The sequence below is a fragment of the Marmota flaviventris genome, chromosome 11, assembly GCF_047511675.1.
Source record: "Marmota flaviventris isolate mMarFla1 chromosome 11, mMarFla1.hap1, whole genome shotgun sequence".
In the NCBI taxonomy this organism is placed as follows: Eukaryota; Metazoa; Chordata; class Mammalia; order Rodentia; family Sciuridae; genus Marmota; species Marmota flaviventris.
Genome location: NC_092508.1, coordinates 59,486,823 through 59,505,438, shown reverse-complemented (window position 1 = coordinate 59,505,438; position 18,616 = coordinate 59,486,823).

Genomic DNA, 18,616 nt, shown 5'->3' with positions numbered 1-18,616 from the left:
TCAAAACACTAAGTAGGCTGCCACCCCAGGGCCTTTGCATGGATGCTTTCCTGTCAGTACTCTCTGTACTCATGTATCTGCTCAAATATCATCTTTCAACCTACCCAGGTCTCTAGTTGTCATAGTTATCTGGAAAATAGCCTAGGGCAAGGACTGTGTGTTCGTGCTTTATGGAGGAGGTAAAAATCCACACAGCTGGTCACTAATATGTTAGTTTCCCAGGGCTGTTGTAATAAAGTCCCATCAACTGGGTCACTTAGAACAATAGTAATTTATTGTGTCACAGTTCTGGAGGTGAGCAGTCCAAGGTCAAACTGTGGCTAGGTCGTGTTCTGCCAGAACCCTTCAGGGGAGAGTCCTTCCTGGCCTCTGTCCTCTGTCATTAGCAGTCCTTCTGCATCACTCCAGCCTCTGCCTCCATGTCACACGGCCACCTGCTCCTTGTCTGTCATTTTTTTCTTATAAGGACAAAAGACTAGATTACAGCCTTCCCTGATGACCTTATCTTAACTTGATTACACCTGCAAAGACCCTGTATATTCCAAGTCACATTCACAGGTACTGGGGGTTAGAACTTGAAAGCATTTAAAAATATATATTTATTTTTCATTGTATATGGACACAATACCTTTATTTTATTTATTTATTTTTATGTGGTGCTGAGGATCCAATCTAGTGCCTCACATGTGCAAGGCAAGTGCTTTACCACTGAGCCACAACCCCAGCCCTCAAAGCATGTTTTTTGGGGGCTCACCATACAGCCCATAACAGCACCCAGGCTTGATCACACATACAGGCTGTGTGGAGAATCTGTGGGCTGGAGACTGCATCAGAGGGAGAGAGGGAGAGGAAATTATCTGTAGAGTAGTCCACAACTGGGTGTCTCTCTGGTCAAAGTCCACTCGTGGGGAATTAAATCCTTTGCATTCAGGTTTGCATCACTCAGTCACATTGACAACCACCTAGGAAACAAGGTCCTATGGTTTCTTCTTTCAACTCTTTCAAAGTGGAGAAAAGACCCAGACATTCTAGACCTGTAACTGGTGGGCCTTGGGCAGTGAAACTACAGGGGCCTGTGTTACAGTCTTGGAGTTGCTGGCTGCTGTGGCAGCAGGTGCCCCAGGGAGGCATAGGTGGTGTGGAGGTGGGTCCCAGGTTCTGCTGGGAGGCTTCTGACTACCTTATGTATGGGAAATAGAGGGCCCCTCCCTGTCTCTATAATTTCCTATTTTGTGTAATGGTTCTTCATAGCATTTGTTCTCACTGGACATGTTATATGTGTGTTTATTTGGTTGTGTTTCATTTTACCCACTATCGAAGCATTCCATGCAAGGAGAAAATTTGTTTTCTGCTCTTTCCTCAATGCCTAACACAGTGCCAGGCACAATGCAGGTGTCAATAACTATTTGCTGAATTGAATGACTGAGTGAATTAATGGGTATAGAGAAATGAAAATGCTACCTACCCCCCAGATCTATTGGGAGGAGGCTGAGGGGGTGGAAGTGGGATTATCTGGGTACAAACAGAACTGTCCTAAGCACATCAGGGCCTAGGTTTAGGTGATTAACACTTCCATTTCCAGGGTTTAAATATGCAGCTCCTGGGGGAGCCTGGGTCATGTCTGCGACCCTCTGGGTCTATAGGCAGAAGAAATTGCAGACAGGGGCTCTCTTCTTTTTTTGAATTTGGGGAGCTAAAGCAGGGATGGTCCATCTTGCCCAGAGGGGTGGGTCTTGTACCCTGCAGGGTCAATGTGGATAAAGAAACTGTCTTTCCATTTTATCCCTTCCTACGCCTCCTGAGTTATCATCTACCTCTGAATCGAACTAGTATTTCCAATTGAGAAATGCCCCAAATCATGTTTTCTTTAGTAGTTGTGGCACTACCATGCTTTTAAAGCAAAAATTAGTGTTCCCTAGTCAAAAGTGTTCAGCTTCTTCTTATTTTAGACAGTCAAGACATTATGTCTTCTGCCAGGCACAGTTGCGAATACCTGTAATCCTAGGGATTAGGGAGGCTGAACAGGTGGATTGAGAATTTAAAGCCAGTCTCTGCAAAAGCAAGGTGCTAAGCAAATCAGTGAGACCCTGTCCCTAAATAAAATACAAAATAGGGCAGGGGATGTGGCTCAGTGGTCAAGTGCCCCTGAGTTTAAGTTCATTCCTCAGCATGCACACAAAACACACACCAAAAAGAAAAAAAAAAAAGATTTTATTTCTTACTCTAAATGACAATTCTCCATTTTACTTTCAAGTTTTGTGTGCTCTTGATTTAATACAATCAATATGACTTTTAGTCACATTCTGTCTTTCCTGTGCTTATTTTCTCTGTGGAAGTCACCGATTAATCTATTTTTGAAATATGCAGGAGCCCGTATTGGATTATAGATGAAAAGAAATGATAACAAATTCCAGGTGACTGTAATTCACTTGAAATTGTTTGTATAATGATTTTCTCTATTAATGTGAAAAATGTATATAAAAACACAGGTAGAGATTTTCAGAGTTGAAGAATATGCTATGTGTCACTTCCACAATATCAAAAAGCAATGGCAGCTTGTTATTTCACAAAATCGATAAACTCCATTGGAAAATAGACCTAAAACTAAAGCTATGACATATTGACATTTTCCTCACTCCAAATCATCTGCCCATGCTCATTTTACCAACCCAACTTGAGGAAATGGCACTGGGCACTCTATAGCAAGCTTGTAGGGCAACCATTGTTTTGGTGAGGTGGAGTGATGAGCCTGATTGGTCCTATGGGCCAGTATGATTTGCATATATCAATGACCCAGTTCTGAGATTCTTCAGAAACTGTCCCTTTTGGGAAGGAGGTCAGATGGAGCATTCAAGTTCTCACAGCCAACTCCCCAGAGGCGGCGAGTTCATATGGCATATGAACTAACACAATATAACTACCAATTTTCTTTATTTAGCGTCAGTATGCTTCCCTAGCATACAATTCTACTTCCAGAGGGGGATTTTTTTTTCTTTTCTTTTAGAACTTGCTTCCATTGGTAATTAGGTCACAAAATTTAACTGATTTATTTTAAAACTGGCAGTTTATTTTAACTATGCTTCTTGACTGCATCTTTCTGTAAAATAAGGGACTATAACTTTTCCCTCTTCATCAGAAATACAAAAATTAGTCCTTTATGCATCTGGAGATTAAAAGACCATCACCAGAGAGGACAAGCCCAAAACAAATGTTTTCTTGCTCTCATGATATTTGGTTGCTTTAATTCTAGCGCCCCAAAGTTGGATCTATCTAAAGTACATTTAAGATTAAATAGTTATCTTCTCTCTGATTTAATTGTTTTTACATGCCATAATTACATAAATACAAAAAGCAAAGCAAAGGAAAAAATCTGTTTTTAAAACTTGCAAAAGTACTGTCACAATACATAATTTAATACTGTAACTATTGAGGTTCTAAGCATGAGTCAATTATGACTTTGCCTTATCAGTAAGATAAAACAATAACCCTTATATTACTTTAAACACACTTTTAGTCATTTTTATATCCCCTTCCTTATTGTTTCAAGATTCTCATCCAGGGATTGGTGTTGTGGCTCAGTGGCAGAGTGCTAGCCTAGCACATGTGAGGCACTGGGTTCAATCCTCAGCACTACCTAAAAATAAATAAATAAAATAAAGATATATTTTAAAAAAAAGACTTCAGGGACTGAGGTTGTAGTTCAGTGGTAAAGCGCTTGCTTAACACATGTGAGGCACTGGGTTCGATCCCCAGCACAACATAAAAATAAATACATAAAATAAAAATATTGTGTCCAACTAAAAAATAATTTTTTAAAAAATGACTTTAATCCAAATATATTCCCCCAGTGGACAAATCATCAAAGTTTTCAATCAAAACCACAATCTTTCTGTTATGACCCACTAAGTGGGGATTTCCTCATCAGATAGATAGTTTTAATTACACTTTTCTTCTTTAGAAATCCCAAGGGTCCACAGAGCTGTATTTTCCTAATGAGTGTGGGAATCCTTACCACTCCCAGGTGAATAGCCTGCTTGGAAAGGCAATTCCCTTGGTTGAGTAGGAATGAATGTCAAAGATGTAGAAAAGGAAGTTGACTGCATTCAATTTTCACTAGCCTAAGTCATAGCTGCTAAATTTCAAGCTTCATCTGAGGCACTGAAGTAGAATAATATGAAATTCCAAAGTGAGATGCCATAGTGCAGACTATAAATAAAAATACCAAAGATCAGACTCATGAACCTAAAATTCTTCACCCCAAAGAGTAAATAGTGTTTAGAAAGTGGAAATTGAGGTAGGAATTTGGAGTAGTTGCAATGGTTAGTTTTATCTGTCAACTTGACTGGGTTATGGGGTGCCCAGTTTAAACATTATTTTTGGGTATGTCTGTGAGGGTTTTTCTGGATGAGATTAGCATTTGAATTAGTGAACTCAAACAAGTAGATTGCCTTCCCCAATAAGGGTTAGGCATCATTCAATCTGTTGATAGATTTTATAGATTCAATAGAACAAAAGGTGGAAGAAAGAAGGATTTGCTCCATTTTTCCCTGCCTCGCTACTTGAGATGAGACTCTTACTTCATCTTCTCCTGCGCTTGGACTGGGATTTGTATCATCAGCATTCCTGGTTTTCAGACCTTCCATTTCAAATTGAATTGTACCACCATCTTTTGGGGGGTCTCCACCTTCCACAAAGCAAGCATATCTTGGGACTGTTCAGCCTCCAAAATCATGTAAGCCAGTATGATATAACTGAATGCCCAATCTATGATAGAATTTCTAAGGATGGGAAAATATTGGGGCCTTATTCTATCTCTATTAATGTGCTGTTGATGTATATGTTGCAATAATTACCCACTGCTATGTATCTGTAGTCTCTTATGAAGAATGGCAGAGGTAGGCAGAATGTAAATGGAATAAAGATTGTGACACCAAGTCTAAAATAGTTTCAGTGGGAAGCTTTAGTGTTTCTCAGGGAGACCTGGCCCTCATATCCTTCACAGTCAAATCTACGATTTATGGATGTTAAGGAAGGCCCTTTAGTGTAAGTGATGCTTGATCCTTACTACTAAGTTCATGTGAAATGCAGAGACCACATACTATTTATCTGTATTGCATAGAGAATAATAGCTAAAAGTTAGCACACACTACATGCTTAGCATTTATGTCAAATATTCTACAAGCATCATGTTCGTGTGTAATACATTAATTTCTCCACTTCACAGATAATGAAACAGTCTTAGGCTAAATAATTTATTTTAGGACGAACACTTAGTGGAAGAGGGAGCTGCAATTTGAACTCACTGTCTACCTCCAAATTCCTAACTTTGAACCTCTGCTTAGATGAACAAAAATGTATCTTAAACATTAAGCAACATATTTAAGGGCCTACATGTTGTTAACAGATATGAGTCTTAACAGCTTGTCCTCAACTCAAAAAAGATTTCCAGCAGAGATCTTCAACTCTCTCATAGTGAGAGAATTCACTAAAAATGCACGAATAAATTATACTAGATTAGAATATTTGGTAGCCAGTAAAAAATTCCAATGAGGATTTTAAAAAACATGTAAAGCATTTTTGCATTCCAAGTCAAGAAAGCCTATAAACTATATTAATGTTTTCAAATCTGTGTGAATACTCTTATCTACGTAGACATATATAAACACATGACTGAATGAAAGCAGTGAGTTCTATGTATGTGTTTATGGGTGCATATATGATTACATCCTTTTAAAATACAAATGTTTAGAAGGAAATGCACTAAAATATTAACATTGTTATCTCTAGCTGGTGGAATTATCAGGTTGTTCCCCAAGTTCCTGAACAACCATATGGGTGAATTTGATTTTTGGCAGAGTGTAACTGAACAACTTCTAGGCATAACATTTGCTGTGAACACCTACAAGAAACAGGCAGTTATGCCCACCATTCAACACTCCTGCCTAGAGGAAGGATGGCATGCCCAGCCAACTATCCAAGTTCATGCAGTACCTTGGGAACTTGGTACTTTTTCTGAAACCTCAGTTCTGCTGCGGCGCCCAATACTTCCCATTCTTAATTGCTTATTTCTTTTCATCATTCAGGTGTGGAAGCCCAAGCAAGTCAGGGGTCCACGGCCAGTGACTTTGAGTTTGTCATTCCCTCAGTCACCACTGGTCCTCTGTTCAGGCCACTCTGGCTCACTGGCTTCCCTCTCCTCCCTGCCTCCCACCAAGCTTGCATGTCCCCCCCCCCCCCCCATTCCTTCCTCAACCTTTGGGAGAAATCATCCTCTGGATTCCACAGCCAGAGACCACCTTGTGCCCCTCCCATGTCATTATAGTCCCTTTCTCAATATCTCTTTAAAGAGAAGACAGCAAAGGTGAGCAAGAAGCCGCCAGCAAGTTTTGACAGCTGCTGAGGAAGACTAATGGGTTTCTAAGGAAACAGAGAGGCAGCAGCCATTTTAGTGGCATTTGCTGTATGAAAAATATATAGACACTGACATCCCTCCCACCCCCAAGCAGTCCGGTGGTGCCTGTCCTTTCCTCACTTCAGAGGCCGGGAGGTGAGGGTGGGGCCCAGGTCTTGTGGGACTCTAGGGCCACCTGTCGCAGGTGGCCGTCCACCCGGGGTCGCCACCTCTGCCTCCGCGCAGCGGGCAGGACCCAGGTGCTCCCCATCCTGGGCGCCGCAGTGCAGCGGCGCGGGCGGCTCGGCCCTCCGGGCGCCTGCGTCCCGCCCCTCAGGTCCCCTCCCTCGCCAGCCCCCGCCCCGCAGGACGCGGGAACCCGCAGGGAGGGAGGCCTGTGGCAGCCGCCGGGGAGGAGCAGGGTCTGTGCGGCGGGCGAGGCGGTGGCGGAGGCAGAGCGAGCGCGGGAGGTCGCTGCTACCGGGGCCACCTCGCGCCGCTGCCCAACATGGTCGCTGCGCACGCTGCCCATTCTTCCTCCTCTGCCGAGTGGATCGCCTGCTTGGATAAAAGGTATCTCGGGCAGGGTCCCCAGCCCGGGCCGGGTTCCGAAGCGCTACCCTTGTCCCTGTCCTGAGACCTCCGCGGGCACGGCCGCCGGGAGCCGCAGTCCCGCACCTGGGCGCAGCTGCCGGGCAGCGGGGCAGCGGGGGCCGGGGTCCCCGAGCGGGGGAGGGGCCGAGGTCCTCCTCCCAGATGCTGGCAGCCAGGGACCCCAGCATTTCGGGGATGCCACCTGCGTGAGATTATTACACGTGGTGGGGAGAATGCACGCAGTGGGGGACAGAGCTGCAGCCCCCCGCCCCTGCGACTCTAGGCTCCCCTCTTAGGTGGGGGTTATTTTCTCTTGGCATCACGGGACGGAAGAATGGAAACATACGATCTTCCGGCTTTTCAGACATCAGGGGTGAACGTAATTTAAGTTTTAAGGAGGGGCGGGGGTTCAGGCAGGTGCAGAGTAACATTCTTTTTTTTTTTTTTTTTTTTTTGTTCTTGAAAACAAAGTGTGAGGGACGCAGCAGAGCTGTCAAGTCCCTTGCTGAAATTCACAGCTCTGTGCCCCCGCAGTCGCTCGCTCAAGGTCTGTGTTAGGAAGGTCACGCGGGAGGCTGCTTTCGTCTGAATACCTGCTTCTCGCGAAAAGACCCTTACTCTTTAAATATTAAAACCGTGAAGCACGTAACTCTCGACGACAGCTCTCTTGGGAAGGTGCGGTGTGTAACAGCGGACTGCAGTTGTTTCTAGGCTCTGACAGCATAATTTTCTGTTTGTCCAGATTGCAGGTTTAGCAGTAAACATTACACAGTGTGTTAGCAATTATAGCTTATTACCCTGATTAAAAGGTGGTGCATCTGAACTTTTAAGAACTGAGCAAGAATTCTTGCAGAGTGAACTGTCGCCGAATTTTGGAGTTTGATGCAGAAGGGCAATGATTCACATCTTGCAGCTATCTGCATGACATCTCTATTTGCATTTGTGTGAATTTTTTTGTATGCTCTGCCATATTGAAATTTTCTATTAACAGATTCGTAACCAGATCAAACTTGAGAATCTGAAGTGTGACATGCTGTGCATGCTCCACTGTTAGAGGCCTCTGATGAAAAAAAAAATTAGAGAAAAGCTAAATGTAGCTCATTTGAATAAATTAATATATCTGAGAAATATTCTTGACTTTCAGTTACCACATAGTAGCAAGATTTTTTGGCAGGCAGTGTCCTATTTATGTCTAAAACAATACATACTAATATTAGAAGAGTTGCATATAATAAATAGTAAGACAATTGAAGTGATGGTTAACTCGGAGAATTATGTAGAGGAACTAAGAGCATACTTAATTGTAGAGGCTGCTAATGTGATAAGTGCTTCATACTAGTTCAGGAAAAGTGAATTATAAATATTGCTCTTAATCTATAAATAGTAATGCTTCCTTATGAAACTTTTAGATAATAAATGGCATATTTCTGTTTGAAGAAATGCATGGTATGTCATTTTTGAGCAGTCAATAATGCATTGAAAATCCTTTAGTTAATAAGTACTTATGGTAAAATCAGAGCACTATTAATACAAGTGGGACATATTTGACTCTCTTTTCATAATTATTTTATTTGGAATGGATTTTTAGTACACAGTTTCACAATTTAATGCCACTACTCATAATAGGGAAAACCCTACTATTAACAAAACAAAACACCTGCTACAAATACTGAGCCTAGCATTAGTGGACGGCAGGTGAATGGACAGATCAGTAAGTTGAGGATTTTAGGCCCAGAGCCATCACCAATTCTGATCTTGGACGTAACATTTTTATTTCCTTGAGTGTCTCAAAAAGAAGGTGAGGGCTATCTTGGGTTTACCTCCCAGGGATAAGTGGATGAATGGAAGAGTAGAAAAACTATAATGCTTTGAAAACTGTGAGGTGCCATGCAAACATTTTATTTTATGGTATTAAGATGACCTTGCCTCTTCTGCAGTGTTGATGTCAGAATTCCTGTGAAAAGTAGTTTAGTAGTGGTAGTCTCATTGTAAGAGGGCCTCAGGGAACATGTTTTGAAGTTGCATTTTTACTTAGATATATCTGTTTATTTTTTCAGCAAGGGGAAAGGTTGAGAATGCTGCTGCTGCTGGAAGTTGGCTAGAGAAGCCCGGAAGTCCCTCAGTGGAATTTCACTGTCCTCAATATGTCTGAGCAGTGCAGTGTTCCTGCCTCCCACCAGGCACTGTGCTGGGCAGTGAGGATGCTTATTGGCTTGGGGCTCGGGAGAGGGTTTGGTATGAGGACAGCTGCATAAGCAATTAACCACAGTGTGATGATAGGTACTTTAATGGAGATGTGTAAAATGTTTTGGGAATGCAGAGGAGAGTCATCAGGTCTGCTGGGGGATGCTTCCCAAGGGTTCTTGCCTGGACCTCAGAGGCTAAGGGACGTTTAACCAGGCAGAGGATAGGGAGTGCAAGCCAGGCAGAGGAACAGCTTGAGCAGAGACACAAAGGTGTGGCATAGGAATCTGCTAATTTTTTCCCCTACCACAAATTCCACTTGTGACTGAATCTAGAAAATAGGAATGTGTGCTGTATTTTTTTTTCTTTTTACACACCCTATTTTTATGTAGCTTTTTATTATGGCCATTTCCCAAGCACGAACAGAAAAAGAAGAAATGGTACAATGAACCCCTATGTACCATTTGGGGATATGATGCTGGACCCTTTTAACTGAGAACACAACATAAGTGGGATATATAGTTCAAATATATGCATGATTTAAGTGACAACCATTGTGGGTATCTAGAAATTGGAAGTAAAAAGGAGAGTGAAAATAGAAAATGTTGCAGGAGTTAAAAAAGTTATATGATGAAATCGAAGTGAGGCAAACAAACAAGGAAGATAAGGCCTTAAAAGTGTTTTGTGAGGCACACCTAGAAAGTTATCATCGACAGGATAATACTGCATAAACTTGTATGTGGGGAAGTGTGTTGAAAACATGCCAATGTTAGGATTGGATTAAAGAAAGAAAATGCAAAGAGTTTAACATAGGAACTATTCATGGTCTAGGACTAGGACTGAGGAGATGAGAGCCTGCAACTATTGATCTTGAAATCAGAAAGATACCAAATACTTAAATAGATAAACCATTGGAAAAAGTCTCAGCAGACACGTTGAGAATCAAAGCAAGCTTGCTACTATCTTTTAGATTTTGTAATATTTTTTTATCACAGAGATGATTAACTGTTTGAGATTTAAGATATATAAGATTGCATTATGTGTTTTTTTTAGAAAATTGTGTATATATTTCTTACAAACAGCAACAAAACTCTAAGATAGCATTTTTAAAAATGTGCTGAACATTGTTTACTTTTAGTGAAAATATTTTTCCCACAAGGTTTTAATTTTTCAGCCTATGAACTTAAGATATCATGGTTGGTAAAGAAGCACTATGAAGTGAAAGGGACCACATATATTCACATATGTCTTGGTGAATCATTGCTGGTATTCATCATGATGGAGCAGGGGTCTGAGAACTATGGCCCATGGGCCAGATATGGCAGCTGCCTGTATATCTCTAGAGCTAAGAAGGGTTTTTACTTTCTTCTTTTTTTGTGTGTGTATGTTACTGAGGATCAAACCCAGAGCCTTGCACATTCTAGACAAGTGCTCTACAACTGAGCTGCAGCACCAGTCATTTTAACATCTTAATTTGAGAGAGGATCTTGCTAAGTCAACTATTGAGTGGGTAGGGGTGGGGTGGGGAAGTCTGTCATGGCCAGCATCTCATTGGGGGTTCTTCTCCTGTCCAGGAGGGTGTGAGCCATCCTAAAGCTTAAAATCTCAAATAATTAGTGAATAACAAAACACAAATACTCAGAAATATGTTTACAAAAATTGAAGCCCCTGATAGATCTAGTCCACATGGGTTCTGGAACTAGACAAAGACAAAATGGTTCCAGTGGTTTATTTAGGGGATTACATCAAAGGCAGGGATAAGATTTCAAGGGTGGAATTTTGCTTTGGGATGTCTTGCAGTCAGCAGGTTGATTGACATCTTGGCAGGTCACACCTATCTCAGGTGCTATGTGGGCCATGGCAGAGTGGATAGAGATTCACATTGTCCCTGGGCAACTGAGCAGAGGAAATGTCCACTGGTCATTCCCAGACACCAGATATCTCTATCCATGAGGCTTCCATGTGTGGTGACCCACATGCAACCCGTGGACAGTTCCTGACAGTCAGCTAGTCTGGACTTGAACTTACGATCCTCTGCCTCAGCCTCCCAAGTAGCTGGGATTACAGGCATGGGTTACTTTTCCTGGCTACATTCCTGATTGGTTAGAAATAGATAAAAAGAAAAGTAATATTTTGTGACCTATGAAATTTATATAAAATTCAAATTTCAGTGTTCATAAACAGTTTTATTGAAACACAGCCACACTTACTTGGTTACATATTGTCCGTGACTGCTTTCATGCTACAGTAGCTGAGTTGAGTAGCAGCAAGGGAGACATGTGGCCCATAGAGATTAAAATATTATGGGCTGGGGTTATGGCTCAGTGGTAGAGTGCTTGCCTAGCATGCATGATGCACTGGGTTTGATCCTCAGAACCACATAAAGATAAATAAAGGTATTGTGTTCATCTACAACTAAAAAAAATTAAAAAAATATTAACTATGTGAACCTTTATAGAAAAAATTTGCCATCCTTTTCTCTAAATGAAAGAAGCTTACTAAGTGATTGACAGTAAAACCACTGGAGATGAAATAAATTGTCTTTTTAAAGGAAGGAATTCACAATTTGGTTTTGTTTCCTTTAGTTAGAAGTTGTGCATAGCTTGGAGGGAAGTCCTCAGTGGATTACTTGAGGACCACTGGCTGTCACAGCCATAAAGAAGAAGATGAAATTAACATGATCAAGTGTGGAAAAGGTTGTCATCTTTTAAAAGCAGCCAAGGAATTAATTTTTAAGTATTTGTGTTTCCTTTACAAAATACTTCTTGGACTGTCTCTTTGCATCTGACTTACTCTAAATAGAAGTTATGTTAGCTATTTTGATGTGATTGAATGAGAATGAAGGAAATCAAGGAACAAATTTGTTAACACCAAAATACTCTGTAGCACACATGGTATGAGAAGATGACTCAGACATTTCAAGTTTAATATCAAAGAAACATCAGACATGGGCCCACCCTTGAGCAGTATAGAAGATTAAAGAAGCATGCAGAACAGAAGTTCATCTCTGGGGGAGGCTGATGTCTCCCAGGAAGGTACCCAGGGTTGACATTACCCTGGTAAATTCCCTAGGGCTCAGGGCTGACCTTGCAATCTTACAACCCTGATTTGTCAGCACATGGAGAATAAATGCATCTACTGGGGATGGATGCACAGGCACCAGACTCTCAGAGGCTTTAAAAATCAGTTCATTAATTTGACAGTAAAATCTGTAATGTCAGAGAAGTGGACACTCACATCCTTTGGCTAAGTAGTCTTTCTCTAGGCAAGCTGCATGGGAAATCCAGTGGTTACCAGAGGCACATTTCATGTATTCTTAAGAAGCATAGCTGCCAGCAGGTCTTCTGGCCTGCTGAGTGCATTCTTTTCCTAGAGTGACAGAGTCCAGGAATTCAATTTTAATCAGAGCAGTTCTGGAAATGCTTCAGGACAGTGTGGCTGTCACCTCTTCCAGTTAGATGGCGGTCAAAAGTGCTCCCACAGCACACTTTGTCCAACTCTAATAACACAACACAAAGCAGACTCCATGGTAATGGCCTGTTTACTTCTCCTTTTGCATCCCTTGACATTGGTCCCTGTGTTTTATTCATCATCTCATCTCCATCGTCAGTGCAGTATCCTGACTGGAAAAGGTGATAATGGGACCAGGGTGAGATGGCCACATGCATCCTCCTCTTCAAGGTGACCTCTGCAACTCTATAGTCAGGTTCCTGTACCTACCCTCTTTACCTGGGAGAGGGCCCAGATGGGCTCTGCCAACAACTGCTTCTGCTATTCCTTCTGTTTCCTAGCTCTGGTGAATCCTTTTCTTGAAACAAATGACATTTCCTAGCTCTATTCTAATCTACTTTTTTAAAAAAATACATTTTTATTAAGAAAAATTTCAAAACATATAAAAAGGAAAGAGAATAGTATGTTCTTGTACCACCCCTCCCCTATCCAAAAATATCAATTCACTGCCAATCTTACTATATTTATATGCCATTTGCCCCCTCTGCCCCCAGGGTTATTTTGAAGCAAATCCCACACATAAGAGTTATTTCATCTGTCAGTATTTCAGCATGTATAAGGTAAAGACTCTTTATAAAGAAAACAATAGCATTAGCATTGTTAAACCTTAAAAAAATATTGACATTAGTTTCCTACTACTATCAAATGTCCAATCAATATTAAATTTCTCCATTTATTTCATAACTTGCTTTCTTGCAGTTTTTATTAGGATCTCAATAAGTTTTTTTAAGTTGTCTCTAGGTCTGGGTTCTCTCTCTCTCTTTTTCATGATGAATTTCTTAAAGAAACTTGTCTTTTTTATAGTCTGATATTTAATTGTACCCCATGGTGTCTTTTAACATGTCCCATTGTCTCCTATATTTCCTATAAATTGGATCCTTAGCGCCACATAAAAATAAATAAAATTTTTTTTTTCCAGTTGGTATCTTGGTCTAGAGCTTGATCACATTCAGGTTTGATTTTTTGGTAAGAAAGCTTCAACAGAAGTGTTATCTAGTTCCATTATGAGGCACATATATCAAGGAATCTCTTTTAGTGATGTGAGCAATGTGTTATCTTTCAAGTTTAATGCTCAACAACTGTCTATTTGCAGCTTCTTGGGGGACATCTCTTTGTGGCCCCAAATCCACAGGAGAACATGACATCCCCCTCCCCCTATAAGTGTGTGTGTGTATCTCAATTGGTGATCTGTCTATATGTGTGTGTGTGTGTGTGTGTGTGTATATATATATATATATATATATATATATATATATATATATATATATATATCTCTTGACTGAGGACAACACAGTATAATATATAAGCAGAGTTAAATTCTGTGGTGCTGATTTTGCTCTCCCTAGGATTTTAGGGAAGGAAAGTTTAGCCAGCCCTCAGCTCCCTCAGACATAGGGCACATACATGTAGTGGTGTACCTGAGGCCTCCTCACCGTTTTCTGCTTTTAGTATGAAAACAGATATATCCGAATCAGCTCTGTTTTGGGGTCAGGGGATCTGTATTCAATGTCCTCAACCTCCACCCACTAGCCATATGATTTCTACCCTTAGCTACCAAGTTATTAATCTTCCTGAACTCTGACTCCAAATCTTCAAATGAGGCTTCTCATATCTGCTGTGTTGAGGTTTGTGGGCTAAGATAAGTGTAGCTACATGGTCATCTCTAAGCAGAGGGGGTGTGGTAGAAGGGTTAAGAGTTTGGGAACCAGAGTATGTAGGTTTAAATCACAGTTTTGATTTTATTAGTGATGTAAATTTGGGGAGGTCATTTAATCCTAGCAGCTGATTTGTAGAGTCCTCAGGATTTTTATGTAGACTACCTTGTCTGTGAATAATGGCAATTTGGTTTCTTCTTTCTGATCTTTATATCTTTATTATTTATTTTTCTTACCTCTTTGCATTGACTGGGCCTTCCAGGACAATATTGAAGAAAAGGGATGAGAGTGGATATCCTTATTTGATTTTTTTGTCTTATAGAAAAGAGTTTAGTATATTATATGTATTTTTTGGTACCAGGGATTGAACCCAGGGGCCCTTAACCACTGAGTCAAATCCCCCCCTTTTAAAATATTTTATTTAGAGACAGGGTCTCGGTAAGTTGCTTAAGGCCTTGCTAAGTTGCGGAGGCTGGCTTTGAATTTGCAATCCTCCTGCCTCAGCCTCCTGAGTAGCTGGGATTACAGGCATGCACCACCTTCCCTGGCAAGAGTTAAATATTTTGCCATTATGTTAGTTTTTGCCATGATATTTTTCTTTTTCTTTTCTTTTATTTCTTTTAGCACATTCCCCTTACTGAAATTATTGAGACGAATGTATGATTTTTCTTTTCTCTTTTATTTTGTAAATATAGAGAATTTACCTTGATTCATTTTCAAATGTTAAAGTAACCTCACCTGCCAGGGATAAATGCCACTTGATCATGATGAATTATAATTTTGATATATTTCTCTATTTATCTTACTAATGTTATCTGAATGCTCTTTTAATATCTATAAGTGAGAGATATGAGGCTCTAACTTTCTTTGTAATTTTTCAGGTTTCAATATCAGTATTATTTTGGCTTCATCAAATAAATCAAGAAAGATTTATTTTCTTCTGTTTTTCCCCTCTTTAAAAAAACTGTATAGAAGAGTGATGCTATTTTTTTAAAAAAATGTTTATCATCTGGGTTAAGTGTTTTCTTTGTGAAGAGGTTTTTTTTTTTTTGGTATAGGGGATTGAACCCAGGGGCACTTAACCACTGAGCCACATCAATGGCCCCTTTTTATATTTTATTTAGAGAAAGGGTCTTGCTAAGTTGCTCAGGGCTCTGCTAAGTTGCTGAGGCTGACGTTGAACTCACGATCCTCTTACTTTAGCCTCCAGAGCTGCTGGTATTACATATATACATGTGAATAGTTTTTTTGATGACAGATTCAATCTTTTTAATTGAAAGAGGAATATTCAGATTCCTGTTTCTTCCTAAGCCAGTTTTTAAAAAATATTTTTATTAGTTGTTGATGAACCTTTATTTTTTTATTTATTTATATGTGGCACTGGGAATCAAACCTAGTGCCTCACACATGCTAGACAACTGCTCTTCTACTGAGCCACAACCCCAGCCCCATGGGCCAGTTTTGATAAGTTCTTTCAAGGAGTTTGTTCATCTAATCTAAGTTAATAATCTAAGTTATCAAATTCATTGGCATAAATGTTAGAGTACTCTATTTTGTTCTTTTAATGTCTTTAGTATCTGTTATAATGATACTTTCTTATCTCATAGTAGTAATTTATATCTATTATTCTTTTAGATCATTCTTCCTAGGAGCTCCTCAGTGGGGGGGGGGGGGGAATCAACTTTTAGTTGATTCTCTGTGGTTTGAGAAATTCAGTGATTTCTGCTAATTATTATTTACCCCTATTCTCCTTACTTTGGGTTTAACTCACTCTTCTTTTCTTGGCTTTTTAGAGGGAATACTTAGATTATCAATTTCAAACCTTTCTTCTTTATGAATACAAGCATTTAAGCTGTAATTTCTCATGGCCAACAAAAGAAGGAAGCACAATTATTTCATTATTTAGTGTTTCCAAAGTGAAATGAGTCCAGCTGGAGAAGAATGATTAATGAAGCTGGTGCTGGGACCTGTTGAACCCCTCAGCCTCATGGAGAAGCTGCTTTGCAGTGTAATGAACAGTATCCTCAACAACCACTCTGTGGTGAATCCGGCAATGGGTTCCATAAGGCTCTTTCAATGCAGCCTAATGCTAAAGGGATATTAAGGAGGACTAATATCCAGGACCAGGAGAGTGCATAGGTTTCTGACTTAAGCCAAGGAAAGGTTTTGGGTTATTTTAGGAATAGATGGGATTGCTTTTTTTTTTTTTTCCAGGAAATCCACTATAGATACATTTTTTCCCCTGTCTGAGTCATTGATACTGATTAAAATTTAGTGGTAATGGTTTTGAAGTAATATTTTCCAGTAAATACCTGGCTTGTAGCTATTCTGTGTTATTAGTTAGATGAAGAGTAACATGGCTTTGGAGTCAGCCAAACTGAGGGGGAGATTATATCTTCATATGTTAGCCAAACAAGAAGGTGTGCCTTAGCCATGGTCCGCCTCTTCTCTGTGGGGATGAGAGGGGAAGGGCATATTCTGAAGGAGGAACGTTGGTGCTACTCTAACATACAGACAAAGTGTGGTCAAGAACCCATAGGGTTTGCCACAGAGTTGGCCCCTCTAACTGTAAGAATGGAAACTGGGAGCATATGTCAATTGCACCACTATAATCTTAAGATGCTTAGCATGAGTGACATAATTTTCTAAAAATGCTTTATTGACTAAAATTGATTATAAAATGTAAGCATATCAAATAGGATGACCTACTTTATAGAAATATTACCTATAAGTTGGTTAAAAGTTCAAGATTCTCTTTTTTGTTTAAATAGAGGAATAATTTTTAAAGGCCCTTAGAAAAGATTTAATAGGATGTTGAAAACAAATAGAAAAGACTTTCAATGGCAAGCAAGCATTAACTTGCAAGTTAATAATTTGATTCTTGATATTATGTGAAATTTTAATTCTGCTTAAAACCTGAATGAAGGCATTTATTTCTTGCCTGGTGTTTGGGTAGACTTATTCTAGTCATCGATTTCTTTCATGTTTATTGAGGTGTAATTGACAAATAAAAGTTGTACATATTTAAGAAGTACACTTGATGTTTTGATATCCATATACATTATGAAATAACTGCCTTAATCAAGCTAATTAACACATTCATCACTTCATGTTGTTACCTTTGTGTGTGTGTGTGTGCGTGTGTGTGTAGTGAGGACACTGAAGATCTACTATCTTAGCAAATTTCAAATATACAATATAATACTGTTAACTACAGTCACAATGCTGTATGTGAGATCTGTAGAACTTATTCATCCCACATAACTGAAACTTCGTATTCCTTGACCAACATCTCCCCATTTCCCTCTCCCCTGAGTTCATGGCAACCACCATTCCACTTTTTGCTTTTATGAGTTTGACTGTTTCACATCCCACATAGAAGTGAGATTGGGTGGTGTTGGTCTTTCTCAGCCAGGCTTGTTTCACTTACCATAATGTTCTCTAAGTTCACCCATGTTGTCACAGATGTCAGGATTTCCTTCCTTTTTAAGGATGAGTGATATCCCCCATGTGTACGTATCTCTTAATACACATACACACAAGTACACTTGCATACATTGCACATTCTTTACCCTTTTATCTGCTGATAGATATTTCCATTGTTTCCAAATATTTATTGTCATGAATAATGCTTCAGTGAACACAGGAATTCAGATATCTGTTCCATATACTCATTTCCTTTCCTTTGGCTTTAAACACAGAAGTGGGATTGCTGGAACATGTGGAAACTTTATTTTTGATAGTCAGGAGCCTCCCTGCTGTTTTCCATAGTGGCTGTACCAGTACTATTCCCACCAAGAGTGTACAGGGGTTTTCTTTTTTCCCACATCCTTGTCAACATGTTTTTTTAAAATATTTATTTTGTTGTAGATGGACATAATTTCTTTATTTTGTTTGTTTATTTTTATGTGATGCTGAGGATCAAACCCAGTGCCTCACATGTGAGAGGCAAGTGCTCTGCCACTGAGCCACAACCCCAGCCTTTTTTTGTCTTTTTGATAATAGAATTTTTAACAAGTGGGAGATGATAATCTTATGTGGTTTTGATTTTCATTTCCCTGATGATCAGTGATGTTGAGCATCTTTTCATCAGTGATGTTAGCCATTTTGTATGACTTCTATGGAAGAATGTATTCAGGTCCTTTGCCCATTTTTAATCAGTTTTTTTCTTAGTTATGAAGTTGTATGAATTCCTTAGATATTTTGGATATTAACACCTTATCAGATACATAGTTTGCAAATGTTTTCTCCCATTCTGTAGGGTTGCTTTTTCTCTCCATTG